The sequence below is a fragment of the Nuphar pumila genome, chromosome 4 (genome assembly GCF_984573655.1).
Source record: "Nuphar pumila chromosome 4, dmNupPumi1.hap1.1, whole genome shotgun sequence".
In the NCBI taxonomy this organism is placed as follows: Eukaryota; Viridiplantae; Streptophyta; class Magnoliopsida; order Nymphaeales; family Nymphaeaceae; genus Nuphar; species Nuphar pumila.
This window is the reverse complement of record NC_143252.1, coordinates 92581660-92598717: the sequence shown is the minus strand read 5'-3', so window position 1 is coordinate 92598717 and position 17058 is coordinate 92581660.

Sequence of the window (17058 nt, the reverse complement as noted above, 5' to 3'; positions counted from 1 at the left end):
GGACAAAACTTAGTATTTTTATCTTTTACAAAATAACATTGGATCCACACTGGATCCGTTTTCAAAATTCATCATATTTTCCTTAAATATTTTCTTCTTTTATCAGAATTTAACTTAAAATTAATTCAAAATATATACCAATGGCCATAGTCAGGGTATATTGAGAGTTAATTTCATTTTAAATTCTATAAAAGCACCAAATGTGTTTTATTCTTCACGTGAATTTAAACATAGATTATTATATAATACATTCAATGACCATAGTCAGGAATGCATTATATCTTTAATCTTATTTCAATTCATTTCAAGAATGAGATAGCTTTTCAAAATTCAATTTCAAAAATTTAAATTCATTCATCATTTAGGATAGAATTGCATCATATTTTTTAAAAAAATTCTTTTTCATAAATCCAAGTGATTCTTTTCTTTCATTTCTCATATCAAAACCTATTCATAAATTCAAGTTTCTCAAAAAGATCCAAGAAATCAATTTCAAGGTCCCATTTGACTTTGAAACTTCAGAATTATCTTGTATTTCAAATTCCAAATTCTATCTCAAATTCAAAGTACAATTTAACTTTGAAATTCATCTGTATATTCAAGCTTCAATCTCTAAAATTCATTCAATTCAAACTTAGAAATTCTTGATTCATCCTCTAAGTTCCAGATTCAAACTTCAAATTCAAAGTCCAAATTTGACTTTGAAATTCATATTCCAAGTTCAAAATTCCCAAATCAAATTTTGAAGTTCCAAATCCAAAGTTAGATCCTAAATCCAAACTTGGATCCAGATTTCCAAGTACAAATCCCCACTTTTGGATCTCAGACTTCAGATCCAATTTCCTTATAGGATCCAGACCAAGTTCACCTTGGATCTCAGACTTCAGATCCAAATCTACTTTAGGATCCAAAATCCAATTCCACTTTGGATCTCAGACTGCAGATCCAAATTCATTTTAGGATCCAGAACCCAGTTCTATTTTTGGATCTCAAACTTCAGATCCACTCCATTCTAGGATCCATAACCCAATTCTACATTGGATCTCAGAACATAGTTCCAAATCTCCAGAATACAACTTCACCTTGGATCTCAAATTATAGATCCAAAATCCATCCTAGGATCTAGAATCCAATTCTACTTTGGATCTTAGACTTCAGATCCAAATCCATTCTAGGATCCAGAACCCAATTCTATATTTGGATCTCAGACTTCAGATCCAAATCCATCTTAGGATCCAGAACCCAATTTTATATCGGATCTTAGATCCCAGATCTTAAATCCATTTTTAGATCCAATTCAATTTCAAAATCTGGATTTCAAATCCAAGTCCATTTTCAGATCTCATTGGAACTCCCTAAATCCATTTCTATTCTTAAATACCATTTTTTTTTCTTTTTTTTCTTTTCCCAGGTTCATTCTAAGATTCAAATTCAATATCACTTCAAAGAACTTCATCTTCTTCTTCCTAATCCATGATTAAATTCAAAGTCCATTTCTGACTTTGAAACTTCATTTCATTTCATTTCAAAGCTTTAAATCATTCTTTCTCCAAGTCAAGATTTATTCTTCCAACTTCGATTTACTTCAAAAACTTAGAACTTCTCTGATTTATCTCAAGTTCTATGTTAGATTCAATCATTTCTTCACTCCTTTACCAAGTTCATCTCAGAATACTTGGAAATTTTCAAAACATTCTTTTCAAAAGAGCATACATCCTTGCATTGCACAAGTATGATTCTTTGTGCATTTAGAGTTAGAATAAATTCTTAGATTATATTTAGGCAAAGAAAAAGGCATAGATTCAATCCTTGGTTCGATTACCCCTGGTAAAGGCGCCAGGAACGGTCGAACCTCGTACCGACAAGCGAATCCCGTCTCTCCATTTTCCCGCAAATATTTTCAAAACGGAGGCGAGTTAAATTTCTAAATATTTTTCAAATCAAGGTCAAGTGAGACCGCGCAAAAGAATTCCTCTTCTCTCTTTCTTTCTTTTCTCTTCTCTCTTTTTTTTCTTTCTTTTATTTTTCCTCCCTTTAGAAAGGAGAAAAATAGAGGTTAGAAAAGGGAAAGAGAAGGAACAGAAAGAAACCAACAAGAGTATAGGAAAAATTTTGCGATGATCACAAATACCTCGAAGCACAATCTAGAAGATCGGGCTGCACAATTGCAGCATCGACCTAGGCGTGCGTATCAAATGGAATGAATCATTCCAACATTTTTTTTCCTTTCTTCCTCTTAGTTTGTCTCTGAATTCCTTGATATTTTTGTACGCTTTACCTAGTTTATAATTCCTTTTTCTGCATTCGTATGGCTCACTTTCTATTTTAATCTTCTCTTTTTTTTTTACTGCTTGTAATTTTCGTTGGTATCTCGTCTTCTTGTCCTCATTATCCTTTGATCTTGAGCTTTTGTTCATATCTTTGATTTCCTCCATCTTGATTTTTCACATGCTATAATAAGATATTAGCTATATTCATTGTTGTCTTGGTTTGCTTATCATTCGTTATTGTGTCTCCATTGTCAAAAGTGATTTAAATCCATTTAAGCGAATATTTTCATTGATCTATTTCAGATTCCACGATTTATCTTCCCCATAGATTAGCAGTTGGGTCATCTCTGCTTTACTGCTTAGCATTAATGCCATCCTCTGCTTCATCTGATTTGTGAAAGGTGTTCACCATGTATAATCGATTTGCTCATTTCAATCGCATAACAAGGCTCGCCATATGACTGACTCATCGTAAGGTTCTCTTATGTGAATCGATTTTGTGGGATCAAGCCCTTAGTGCATCTAGTTATTGGGTCATTTAGCAGAACGTTCCTCTGGTTTTAATGAAATATAGGGATTAGAGGCTCAGCGGAATGTGTGCTTCGCCCGGGCACTTCATGCTGGATCGTGTCATTATGTATAATCCTGGTCCATCAGATGCTTTTTGTTTTTAAGTCACATTGACAGTCTGTATCTAATCCTTTTGATGACCTCCCCTCTCCATCCATAGCTTACCCTGAATCAAAATCAATCAGACGTGAGGGGTTTTACTTCATTGCAATTTCAAAGGGGTATGCTGTAATGATAGATATTACTTTCATTCTTACATCCCACCACAGTACCTGTCATCATATTGTAGCCCATTCACTACATGCAAACACCCACATAAATCTAGATTAGTCACTTACTTGCATACCCATGACATCTCTTGTATTTCACATTCATACATTTGTGGTCCAGTCGCATATGTATACTCGTATCTCTGCATTTTCCTGTATATCCTCTTTAAAATCTTCAAGAAACCTCAGATCATGTGGTGAAATATTATAGCATAGCCATGTGGCGAACTATACATACAAGATGCCCCTCTCAAACATAGCAACATGAGAGTCATCCCAACCAAATGCAGTCAATGAATCTGCAAAACTCAGTAAATGCGATCTAGCATTGTGGCAGTCATGCAGGATAGAATCCTGCCTCTTACAGCATATGGGAGTCCCAGCTTCTTAACAAAGCTTGAGGAGTGTGCTACAGACTGGATCTAATCTGGATCCATTGCAAAGCAAATTAACTAGATTCTTCGCAACAAGGTGCGATGAGCTCTTACTCACAGCAATAGCAGGGACAATCACAATAGTGCCAGAGGCAGTGGCATACTCAGCAGCAATTCCAGCACTCGTGCTCTTTAGCAACACCCCAAGTGTTTATAATACAACAACCCAATGGGGATGCTGTAATTTATTATGTTCTTCAGGACTCTCCAGTTTCCTTAGATTTTGGCTCCTAAAGTTGTGGTGAGATTATCAGGAGATGAGGGGCCAAGAAGTTTAAATGAAAGCATCAGAGAATATTGAAATTCAGATTGAATAACATGTTAGTAAACTCTTGCAGGTAGATTTAGAGTAGCCAAGATCTGGGTTTTCCAGACTACTTCCATTTCCAAGAAAGGTATGAGTATCAGTCATGATGGTTGCAATTTGATTCTCGATTATCCTGTTCGTTAACAAAGTTAACTATATTAGGTCCTTGATTAATTTATCACCCAAACACAGAATATTTGTATGTCTATGATATTACCCACCCCGCTTCACATACATTTCCTGTAATATTCGTTACCTTGTAATTTATCATTTGCTACTAACCACCTCATATGTATTATCCCCACCTACACTACACATCAACACCTACAATCACTTACACATTCACCATCACCAATCTTCACTATCATCCTCCTGTTAACACCCACCTGTTCACTGCACTTCATAATACTTACCATCTAACACCCACTATGCATATGCTGCACCTGTTGGTTCCACAGTCCCTTATTTCCTGATATATCCCACACATCCCTTCCCCACAGCACATCTACATACTCACTCAGGCTGTCATCAACTTCCATGATTTTACTACTTATACCCTATTGCACGACATATCTCCATTTCATCTATATACAACCCTTCATTATTCATTTCAATTTTCTGCATCAATGTATAAATCCCAGTTGCATATCGCATCAACATCTCATTACAATCCTCATACAACACTTATTCCACCTTTCCATTCACTTGTCATTGTTTTCACCACATTCTACAGCATACCCCAATCGTTGTACCTCTATGCTTCATCTTCCATTGCTACATTCATCTATACATCCCTGCGACACTAATTTCACACAAAAATCATTAATGCATATGCTCCATTCCCTGTAATTCTTTCTTGCACAACTACCTCCTGCATTTATTACATCATTGTCCACCTTGGCTCATGAATAAGCATCCTCTTTCGATATGTTTCCTTCATTAAGCATTCATATATCAATTTGCATATACATGCCTCTTCATCAATATAGATCATTGTGTTTCGTCATACTCGTGACATACCTTTGGTGAATGCATACTTTTAAAATGAGCATAATCATATACATTTCATCATTAAAGGTGTTCATTGCGTCTCCATAGGCATTTAGGTAAATGCATATGCATCTTCCATGTAATATAAGCCTGACATTTAGATTTTGTCTCATATTTTTTTTTTTACCATTCTCTACGTTTTGCAATCTTTCTTTGTGCTAACCTTGTTTTGCAGGAGATACATGGCAATTGCTATTTTTCTTCCTAGAATTAGAGACTTTTTGTAATTCTGAATTAAATTCAATATTGTAATCGCTAGATATCAATAGGATTTTTTTAATTTTTAGCTTAGATTAGAATATATGAGCATGCATACGTTCTAGAAATGCTTGTTTCATATCAATTCTCTCTTTTATTTCAAAAATTCACGAATGAGAACACGAATGACACGTGCACCATTCCAATAAAAGGTGATTAAATCCTAAGTTGTCGATTTGCATCAATGGCCATAGTCAAGGTGTGAGCAAAACTTAAGATTTTCAGCTTTTATAGAATAACATTGGATCCACACTGGATCTCTTTTCAAGAAATCATCATATTTTTCTAAATATTTTTCCTCCTTTATCAGAGTTTAGTTTACAATTAACTCAAAATATATATCAATGGCCATAGTCAAGATATATTGAGAGTTAATTTTATTTTAAACTCTATAAAGGCACCAAAATGTGTTTTATGCTTTACTTGAATTTAAATATAATTATTATATAATACATTTTATGACCATAGTCAGAAATGTATTATATCTTCAATCTTATTTCAATTCATTTAAAGAATGAAATATGATTTTCAAAAAAAAAAAACAAATTCAAATTCTATTGATTCATTCATCATTTAGGATAGAATTACATCATATTTTCAAAATTCTTTTCATATTATTTCAAAATCCAAATGATTTTGAGATAATTCTTCAAATATCTTCTTCACTTCTCAAATCAATCTTCAATTCTTATAAATTCAAAATTCTTCTTTCTATCCTCAAATTCTATCTTATTTCGAAAATTCAAACTTCAATTTCAAAGTCCAATTTGACTTTGAAATTTCAAATTCATTTTTATATTCAAAATTCAATTCCCAATTCATGTCAAATTTCAAAGTTCAATTCAACTTTGAAATTCCAAATTCATTTCCAGATTCAAGATTCAAGTTCAAATTCAATCTAATATTTAAAATCAAATTTCAAAGTTCAATTCAACTTTGAAATTTCTAGATTCATCTCCTGATTTCAAAATTCAAGTTTCATTCTCTACCTTTCTTTCCAAATTTCGAAAGTCGATCTAGGATCTCTCAAATCCAATCTCAAGTTTCATCTGGATTTCTAAAATCCAATTTTATCTTCAAATTCCATGGGGATTTCTCAAATCCAATTCAGATTCAATATGGATTCTCAAACTCAATTCTGGATTTCTCAAAATCCAATTTTCCACTTTTAAATTCAACTTGGATATTTTAAAGATCCAAATCCAAATACATGTTCAAAATCCAGACTTCGAATCCAACTCCATTTAGGATTCCTGATTCCGGATTCAACTCCATCTTGGATTCCAGACTTTGGATCCAATTCCATTTAAGATTTCAGATCTCAAATTCAACTCCATCTTGGATTCTAGACTTCGGATCCAATTCCTTTTAGGATTCCAGATTTCAAATCCAATCCCATCTTGGATTCCATACTTCAGATCCAATTTCATTTAGGATTCCAGATTTCGGATTCAAATCTATCTTAAAATCCAATCCTGCTTTCAAATTCCACCTAGATCCAAGATCTATTCTAGTTTCATATTTTAAATCTAGAATTCAATCCCATTTTAAAATCCCATCTCAAATTCAAATCTAGATTCGAAATCAAACTCAAAGTTCATTCTAACTTTGAAAATTCATGTTCATTTCAAAAATTCTATCTCAGTATTCAAATCTCTCCTTTTTCTATATTTTTTCAAATTCAATATTTATTTTCAAGTCTCTGATTATCCTAAGAATTGGAATTTCAAGTCTTCCTCTAGATCTATTTCCAAATTTTGAATTACATTCAAAATCTACTTCAAAACCAAGTGCAAATCTTTGAATCATTTCTTCATCCCGCTATCAAATCTATCTCAAAATCACTTGAAAAAACCCCAAAATTTCTAAACTATTTTTTTCAAAAGCATACATTTCTGCATTTGCATTATACACACATGATTCTTTGTGCATCCTTAGACTTAGAATAATTTCTTAGACAATATTTAGGCAAAAGCAAAAAGGCATAAATTCGACCCTTGGTTCGATTACCCCTGGTAAAGGCGCCAGGAACGGTCGAACCTCGTACCGACGAGCGAATCCCGTCTCTCCATTTTTCCTGCAAATATTTTAAAATGAAGGCGAGTAAATTTCAAAATGTTCTTCAAAATTAAGGTCAAGTGAGACCTTCATAAAAGAGTTCCTCTCTCTCTTCTTTTTTTTCTCTTATCTCTTCTTTTCTATCTTTTATTCTTCTCCTTCAAAAGGAGAAATAGAGGTTAGAAAGGAAAAAAGAAGGAACAGAAGGAATACAAGAGGAAAAATTTTGCGATGATCAGAACTTGTTGTGCCCACATCTCAATTTGCATCATAACATGGCATTTTTTATCACCTATACTCTGCGCTTCATTGGCAACATCTGTATACCTGTAGATCATTCAAATATATGTCACTTCATTGCATTAATAGTATATGTGTGTCACTTAGGCATATGCATCTCACCTTTTGCACAAGGCATTGCATCTCCACCTTGGCATGCTACATTCATTCTAGTTATGCAGATCATATACATTTCTCCATTTAGTTCAGACATAATACTTAGGTCCCACATATGCATCCCGCATTTAGCATAAGCATCATCCCTAGCTAAATGCATATACACCTCTCATGTATATTTTCTCATTTAACATGAACCCTTGACATACACATCCTCATATGCATTCCATAATTAACATAAGCATATGCACTTTTTTTTTCCACTTAGCTTAGGCATTGCATTTGGCATATTTTCTTCATTAGAATAGGCATTTTCAAGTATGTCTTTAGCTTTAAATACAATATTTTCAATTCTTCCTTACATTTTGTATTTTGTGCTAACTCTGTTTTGCAGGAATATATGAAAAGATTGAATTTCTTTCTTAGATTGGAAGTTTTCGATATTTTCGATTCAAGGTTGTAATAATTAGATATTAATGAGAATTTTAATTTACAGCTTAGAATATAATGTATGAGCATGTAGATATTATGCATTACTTGTTTCATATCATTTTTTTCTTTCTTTTATTTCAAAATTTCACAAATGGGAACATGAATGGCACATGCATCATTTTAATAAAAGGTGATTAAATCCTAAGTTGACGATTTGCATCAATGGCCATAGTCAAGGTGTGAACAAAACTTATGATTTTCATCTTTTATGGAATAATATTGGATTCACACTAGATCTTTTTCAAGAATCATATTATTTTTCTAAATATTTTCTTTCTTTATCAATGTTTAACTTAAAATTAACTCAAAATATATATCAATGGCCATAGTGAGGATATATATTGAAAGTTAATTTCATTTTAAACTCTATAAAGGCACCAAAATGTGTTTTTATTCTTCATTTGAATTTAAATATGATTATTATATAATACATTTTTATGACCATAGCCAAAAAATGTATTATATCTTCAATTTTATTTCAATTCATTTAAAGAATGAAATATGCTTTTCAAAAACCCAATTTCAAATTCTTTAATTCATTTCATCATTTAGGATAGAATTACATCATATTTTTAAAAATTCTTTTCAAAATCCAAGTGATTTTGAGATATATTCTCAAATATCTTCTTCAATCTTTAAATCTTATCCAAATTCATCCTTCTATTCCCAATTCTATCTTATTTCAAAAATTCAAACTTCAATTTCAAAGTCTAATTTGACTTTGAAATTTCAAATTCATTTGTATATTCAAAATTCAATTCCCAATTCAAATCAAACTTCAAAGTTCAAATCAAACTTTGAAAATTCTAAATTCATTTTTAGGATCCAACTTCAAAATCTCAGATCAAAATTCAAACTTTAATTTAACTTTGAAATTCCCAGATTCATCTCCTGATTTCAAAACTCAAGTTTAAAATCCAGTTTATTCTTTATTTTTCAAAATCTCTAAAGTTCTATCCAAATATTGAGTCTTGATTCTCAATTCAAAATCAAGGTTTTAAGATTGATTCTGAATCTCAAAATTTGATTTTCCCTAAAGTTTAAAGCCCACTTTTAAATTCAAATCCACATTTCCAAAATCCATATCCATCTTCAAAGTCCCATTCTGGATTTTCAAAATCCAATCCCATCTTGGATTCTAGACTTCGGATCCAATTCTATTTAGGATTCCAGATTTCGAATCCAAATCCATCTTGGATTCCAGACTTTGGATCCAATTCCATTTAGGATTCCATATTTTAGATTCAACTCCATCTTGGATTCCAGACTTCATATCCAATTCTATTTAGGATTCCAGATTTCGGATCCAAATCCATCTTGGATTCTAGACTTCAGATCCAATTCTATTTAGGATTCCAGATTTTGGATTCAACTTCATCTTGGATTCCAGACTTCGGATCCAATTCTATTTAGGATTCCAGATTTCGGATCCAAATCCATCTTGGATTCCAGACTACGGATCCAATTCCATGTAGGATTCCAGATTTCAGATTAAATTCTATCTAGGATTCCAGATTTCAGATTAAATTCCATCTAGGATTCCAGATTTCAAATCCAATTCCATTTCCAATTCCTATTTCCAAGACCATTTTTTAATCTATTTCTTAAGTCCAAACCCAAATTCTATTTTCAAATTTCACCTAGACCCAAGATCCATTCTAGTTTCAGACTTTAAATCTGGAATTCAATTCCCTTTCAAAATGTTATCTCAAATTCGAATTCTAGATTCAAATTCAAAGTTTATTATGACTTTGAAAATTCATTTTTACTTCAAAATTTCTATCTCAGTTTCAAATCCCCCATTTTTCTTCATTTCTTCAAATTCCAAATTCATTTCTAAGTCTCTGATTATTCTAAAGACTTGGAACTTCAAGTCTTCCTCCAGATCTATTTTAAAAATTCTGAGTTAGATTCAAAAATCTAACTTTTTTAAACCAATTTCAGACCTTTGAACCATTTCTTCACTCCATTATCAAATTTATTTCAGAATAACTTGAAAAATTTCAAATTTCTAAACTATTTTCTCAAAAGCATACATTTCTGCATTTGCATTGCACAAGCATGATTCTTTGTGTATTCTTAGACTTAGAATAAATCCTTAGACAATATTTAGGCAAAGCAAAAAGGCATAAATTCGATCCTTGGTTCGATTACCCCTGGTAAAGGCGCCAGGAACGGTCGAACCTCGTACCGACAAGCGAATCCCGTCTCTCCATTACCTGCAAATTTTTAAAATGGAGGTGAGTAATTTCAAAACATTTTTAAAATTAAGGTCAAGTGAGACCTTTGCAAAAGAGTTCTTCTCTTCTTCTTTCTTTTCTTTTCTCTCTTCTTTTCTATCTTTTATTCCCCTTAAAAAAAAATGTTATAGAGGCTAGAGAGGCGAAGAGAAGAAAAGAGGGAATAAAGAGGAAATTTTTTGCAATGATCACAGAAGTTGGCGACCGTGATGGGACTCGTCTTCGTCCGGTCGGATTTTTGCCTTTTGCTTTGCTTTGATATTATTTAAGTCTTTATTCTTCAAATGTCAGTTTCATTTCCATACAAACCTTAAGAGCCTAGACTCTGTCCCAGCTGACATAATGCATATAGGATTTAAGTATGGTTTGGTAGGACCATATTGAGGAGATTTATGAATGCTCACTTAGACTTAGGTCTGAAATATAACTCTTCTCAATTCTAGGGATTGAATGCAAACAATATATACAAGTGTATGCTTCTCTTTATTTAAATTCTATCTCTCTAGGACTTGCATTAGAGCCATCTGGTTTTTATTGCATGTTGAACATGTTTTCGAAAACATCCCTACATATATTGTCCCGGTCTTCACGTTGTTGTGTTGTCTCACTGAACCATACTTCGGGAGACAGCCTCACAACTGGACCACTTATTTGGGTTAACACCCCCCTACCACGTACCTAAGGGCCATAGTCCTAGGTATATCGGTAGGTGCTCAAGGATGTTGGGAAGCCATTACCTTAGAACCGGAGAAATATTTTCTATGCCACGTACTTCGAGATTCGGCTTAAGTATATCAGCGTACCTTGATTGAAATCAAATGATCTAAACCATAGAGTTAGGATTAAGGTTCTACAAGCCATTTCAAATATTGCATTTAGAGTCAGCCTCTAGGGAGTGCTATGTGCGCATCCTTGTTTGTGCAACTATGATTATGTGATGCTTTCTTATAATTCCCTATTAACCTTTTCAAAACCTTGGGTATATTATTCAAAATTTCTCCTTATTTTCAGAAACCCAGGTGTATATGTTCCCTCTATCCACATCCTTTTCTCTTTTATGTTAAATTTTCTCCAAAACCCTGGAAATCCTTTTTCTAAATTCCCTCAATCTTTCAAAAATTCCAGGATTTGTATCTATTCTCTTTTCTTCAAGAGTCTATCCATAAGTCCTGCATTCGATCTGATTCTCCTTATTCTTCTTTGCCCCATTATTATTCCGATGGCGTCCAATTCCCTCGATGCTATCTTTCCCAGAGATCATGTCTTCTATCAGATAAGGGATGGATCCCCAAATCATTGGGTTATCCAGACTCATTCCTTCTTCCACTGGTGGTATTATTCTTGGTTTGCCACCTTCTCGCGTATGTTCCCAGACCACTTGGATGATTGTGGATTGGAGATGGCATCGGCAGTAGGCAAGCGGACCATCAACAAAAGTCTAATTTAGGCTATGGTAGAGCGGTGGAATCCACATACCTGCATATTTTGGTTTCCATGGGGAGTGATGACTCTACTGATGGATGAATTCAATGACATCATGGGATTGCCAGAACCAGCTGGTCAGCCAGATGATCCTGTCGAGCAGCAGTTCCTAATCAACATCAAGGGGGTAGATGTTCGAGAAGCTTTAGCCAGAGCAACAGGGAGTAGATCTTGGCCTCTCACCGAGATTAGTGGAAATCAGTTTATTGACCTGTTTGGACTCTATCACAAGTATGGAGCTTACGAGGAAGTTGACATCATGTTCCGAGCAGCTAAAGACAGAATTCAGCATGCCATGGTCCTATGCACAGTGGCATTAACATTCTTTCAAGACAGTCAGAATTTTGTTGATGTCAGAACTGTCCAACTATTTTAAAGATGGGTAAACAAGCAGACCCGTTATCTTTCAGTTTCCATGGACGGCTTATCCTTTCTCTACCGCGGCTTGACTCGATTTGCTCTTGGAGAGACCATTTTGGTGGAGGGATGCACCTATGCCTTACAGGCGTGGTCTCTACGACATGTGCCATTAAAGGTCAGTTCCTTTAGGTTCAACAGTAAGAAGCCGAAATCTGCCATTCAGTGTCGAGCTTTGATCGAGGGTCTGCATCAGGAGGAGATCGTTTGGGATTACTTCGACAGGCAGGGATCAGGTCCTCGCTACACTTTTGCCCATGAAAAACGTTATAGATTGTTGGGGCCCTTCTTTTGTATTAATTATCAGCCGAAGAGGTGTCTCAGACAGTTCTCGCAGTGGCAGATTTGTGTCAACACTCGTTTCCCGACAGGCAACATGCCAGAATTCAATCTACAGTCAAATCAGTGGTCTGGGGCATACCATGCGGCCAAATACACTTGGGATTCCTTCATTTCTCTTTCTGTATTTTTTGAACCCAATGTATCTACTGAATATCAAGAGTGGTGGCAAATTGTCTATCCACCCTCTCTTTGTCTCTGAATCTATTATCAATAAAATTTACTTTTTGTTCTACTAAAAAGCATTTTTGGGCCAAATATTATTACCTTATCCCTGGCAATGGGGACATTCTTTTAAATATCTTCTCATTCATCTTCAGTATCTTTTATCATGGTTGACGACCTTGCCTAGGTAACAAGGCACATTTTTCAGTAATCATGAAAATGGTAATGCAATTGTCACAAATCTTGTGACAATCCAATCCCTGGTAATGGGATAATCCTTTTAATTCTCTACCACGTCCTCTATTCTTTCCTCAAAATTTGTTTTAAAAAAGGTTTTTCCTCGCTCTAACCATTTCCTTATTCTGTAGAAAGCATTGGCATTGTCAGAATGGTTCAGACAAGGATTGGAAAGGAAACAGTTCCTCAACACAGTGATAGTGAGGTGGAAGAAATGGACTCTCCTAAATCAGTCATAGGATAGAGTCAGAACAAGGGAGATGATATTGATCCCGCTATGTATGGTCTGTTTAAGAAGATGATGGCCAGGATGATGTCAGAGCAAGCCGAGGCCAGTCTGAAAAGGGTTGTTCCTAAGAGCAAACTGAAGAAGAAGGCTGTGAAAAAGCAGGTCAGGATCGTTAGAAAGAAAGTTTAGCCAGACATTACTTCTGAAGATACAAAATCAGCAGAAGAAGAGTCAGAAGCGGAAGAGCAATTTGTCTTCAGTCAGAATCCTCCGCGGCAGTTTATAAAGATCACTGAAGAGTCTGAATCTATGAACAAGCCTAAGTATGGGACTCCAACTGAGGATCCGATGCGCGAGCAATTGAGAAAAATGACTCGAGTAATCAAAAATATTCAAGCCAAGAGCAAGGGCAAGCAAACCTATTCTGGCAAAGATTTCTATAATGGCCTAGACGGGGATGATAACCTAGAGAATCTCCCTCGCAAGTTCCTCAAGTTTGATGGAACGGGCAATCCTAAAGCCCATCTGGCCACGTTCTATGCAAAGTGCAGCTGTTTCAGGAAAGATAACAAGGCTTTGTTCATTTGCTTCCCGCGCAGTTTGGAAGGAGTAGCAGCCAGATGGTATGCAAACCACATCAACCCTATCGAACTACGAGAGTTCGATAAAGTAGTGAACCTATTCATCGAGCACTTCATGTTCAATGTTGAGGCCTCGCCTACTCTCAACCACTTGTATAATCAGAAGCAGAATGAGAACGAGAGAGCAGAAGAATTCATCCACAGGTGGAGGAGCACTTGTAACAAGATGAAGGTTCCCATCCTAGAGGAGCATGCCTTGCAAATCATCCTCAACAACTTCTCCCAACCTCTGAGGAATCTCATCTCCACGTCTCCTAAAATCATTCATCAAGTTGATCGAGAGAACTGAATGGCTCAAAATAGGGCTAGACAATGGCCTTTATGAAGGTTCATTCGTCCGAGGTAACTCCGAGCAGAAGAAGAAGGCACATTTCATCTATTCCGTTGACATCTCAGGCGGTAGCAGCGGTGCTAGCGACAAGACAAACAAGAAGAACCACAACAAGAGATCAGGAAGCTCTAAGGCTAAAAGAACAAATTCTGCAGCCCAGAAAGGAAAATTCGTCAAGCCGCAGCCTATTCAGCCAGTGCTACAACCTGAAGAACATCCAATGAAACCAAAGCACGATGGCTGGAGTTATGACAGAGAGTTCACAGCTCTAGAGCAATCCCGCGAAGATGTTCTGGAATATATGTTGTCAAAGGGGATGGTCAAACTCCCTAAGGTGGCTGATCCTCCAGTTGTTATGGGTAAGTGGACGAAAAAATTCTGCAAATTCCACCGAACTGTAGGACATGACATAGAGCATTGTTTTGTCCTCAAGAATATCATTTAGGATTGTATCGGCAAGAATCTGTTGATCGAGGATGAGGACGAAGAGCAGCCTAAGATCTTGTCCAAGCCTTTCCCAAAACATTCAGCTTCAATTATTTCAGAATAAGCAATCTTTCTTCAAAACAATATTCAACCATGTTCCAACCAGGATATTCAGAATCAACATTGGCTCCTAGTGTTGCGTCAAGCACAGTCTTCCACCAAGAGGGTGGATGTCATCTCAGTTCTCAGCAAAAAGAATCCATTCAGTGAGTTAGCAAAGGCAACAACAGAAGTTGCCAAGCAAGCTCCTAGATTCCTGAAGCATTTCATCAAGGATGTTTTAAAGAAGGGTGAAACATCAGAATCAGTTCAGAAGCCGATCACAACTCTATCAAACATCTCCATCCTAGATTTGACCCATGCTTCTTCTGAGCATAAGCAAGTCCTGGATGATCTGCTAAGAAAGATCAAGGTCAAGCCGAGCACAACTCCATAGGACATGGCACAGATAGTCAACCAAGCCATGACGAACACACCAATAACTTCCTCAGATAAGGATTTGCCAAAACCTCATACATTCCACAACAATGCTCTTTATATAGTGGTGTGGACCAGGGGCATGATTGTCCCTCATATGCTCGTAGATGGAGGCAACAACCTCAGTATTTGTCCGGAGATGACAGCTAAGGCCTTGGGTCTGAAAGAAGAAGACTATGCCCCAGATCCCATAATGATCTATAGCTTCGACAACCATGGGCAAACAACCAAAGGAAAGATCTTCCTTGAAATCTTCATCAATTATTCAGTCCACACTGTGTTGTTCCAAGTGGTGAATGTGCCACCCATGTACAATCTTCTGCTAGGGCGCACTTGGATCCACAATGCCAATGTCGTCCCCTCTACTCTTCACCAATGCATAAAGTGGTCAAAGGGAGGCATGATCACCATGATTTTGGGAGAAGATCCGGAGGAAAGACTTCTGCAGCCCATGCTTCCTCGTCCTACTTTCATAGAAAATATACCGAGCATTCGAGAAATCGATGAGATCAATCTGAGTGAGAGTCTGGACATGCTGAAGCTGAAGAAAATCCAGCCAACAGAGAATGTGGCAGCAGTGGTTCAGTGGCAGGGACCTCACTTCTTCAAGTTGGGAGGGTGCCTCAATTGCGCTTCTCTAAAAGATCATCCTCTTTTCCCTCATTTTTCAAAGATCAAGAAAGGGTTTGATCTTCTAATGAAGCATGGCAACCAACCCTTCAAGGGACTTGGTAATAATGAGGATGGCATCCTAGAGCCAATCATACCTTCTTGGCGCATCACCGACACTAGTTTGGGTTTTATAGGTCAATCATCGGCAAGCGCACTACCTTCATCAAAGGAGCAGAATGAAGAAGATAATGCCATTATTTTCTTCTTTCTTTTCTCATCATCTTGTAGGGACAACTTAGTCCCAGTTTTCCTTTCTTTTGCAAAATCTCTTGCAAATATTGAGTTGATGTTCTCAACTTTCATTCTATCAATGAAATTTTGATCTTTTCTCTCCATATCTTGGCGTATATGATTCTTTGCTTACATTTTTGTCTATGTCATCATTCTTTGTTTATGTATAAAAGGCCATTTTTGAATTGCTTACTTCTTCTCAAAAATCTTCTTTGCGATTTTTAGGATTGCCAAAATCATGGCTCCTAAACTGCTTAAAAGGCTCGTTATCAATCCCATTTTTTCTCAAAATAACTTCAAACCAGCCAGAATCTGCAAGGCAAAGGCAGCGGCACGGGTCAGCAAGATGGCATAACAGATTGAAGAGCTAGCAGAGTTTGACATAACGATTCAAGAGTTGCCAGAATTTGCCAGTATTCAGAAGCAGGATGAGCCATCGCCTTTTGTTTAGGATCCAACAGAGGATGTCAACATTGGTTTAGAAGATGATCCGAAGATCCTCAAGATTGGCTCCAGTTTAAGTTCAGATGAGAAGGAAAAGCTCATCCATTTTCTCAAACAATATCAAGAAGTCTTTGCTTAGACCTATAAGGATATGCCAGGTTTGGATCCCAAGTTGGTTGAGCATCGTCTTGTTTTGAAGCCGGACATTAAGTCAATCAAGCAGAAGTTAAGAAAAATGGATCCCCGAGTGGCACCGCAAGTTAAAGAAGGACTTGAGGAGTTGTTAAAGGCAGGATTCATCCGGACTATTGATTATCCAGACTGGTTGGTGAACGTCGTAGCAGTTCTAAAAAAGAATGACAAGGTCAGAATTTGTATTGATTTCAGAGATCTCAACAAGGCTATCCCAAAAGATGATTATCCACTCCCCAATATCGATCTTTTGATCGACAACATGGCAGGCCATGCCATGTTTTCCTTTATGGATGGATACTCAGGCTACAATCAAATCAAATTGGCCGCTCGTGACCAGTCAAAAACTTCTTTTACCATGTCTTGGGGTA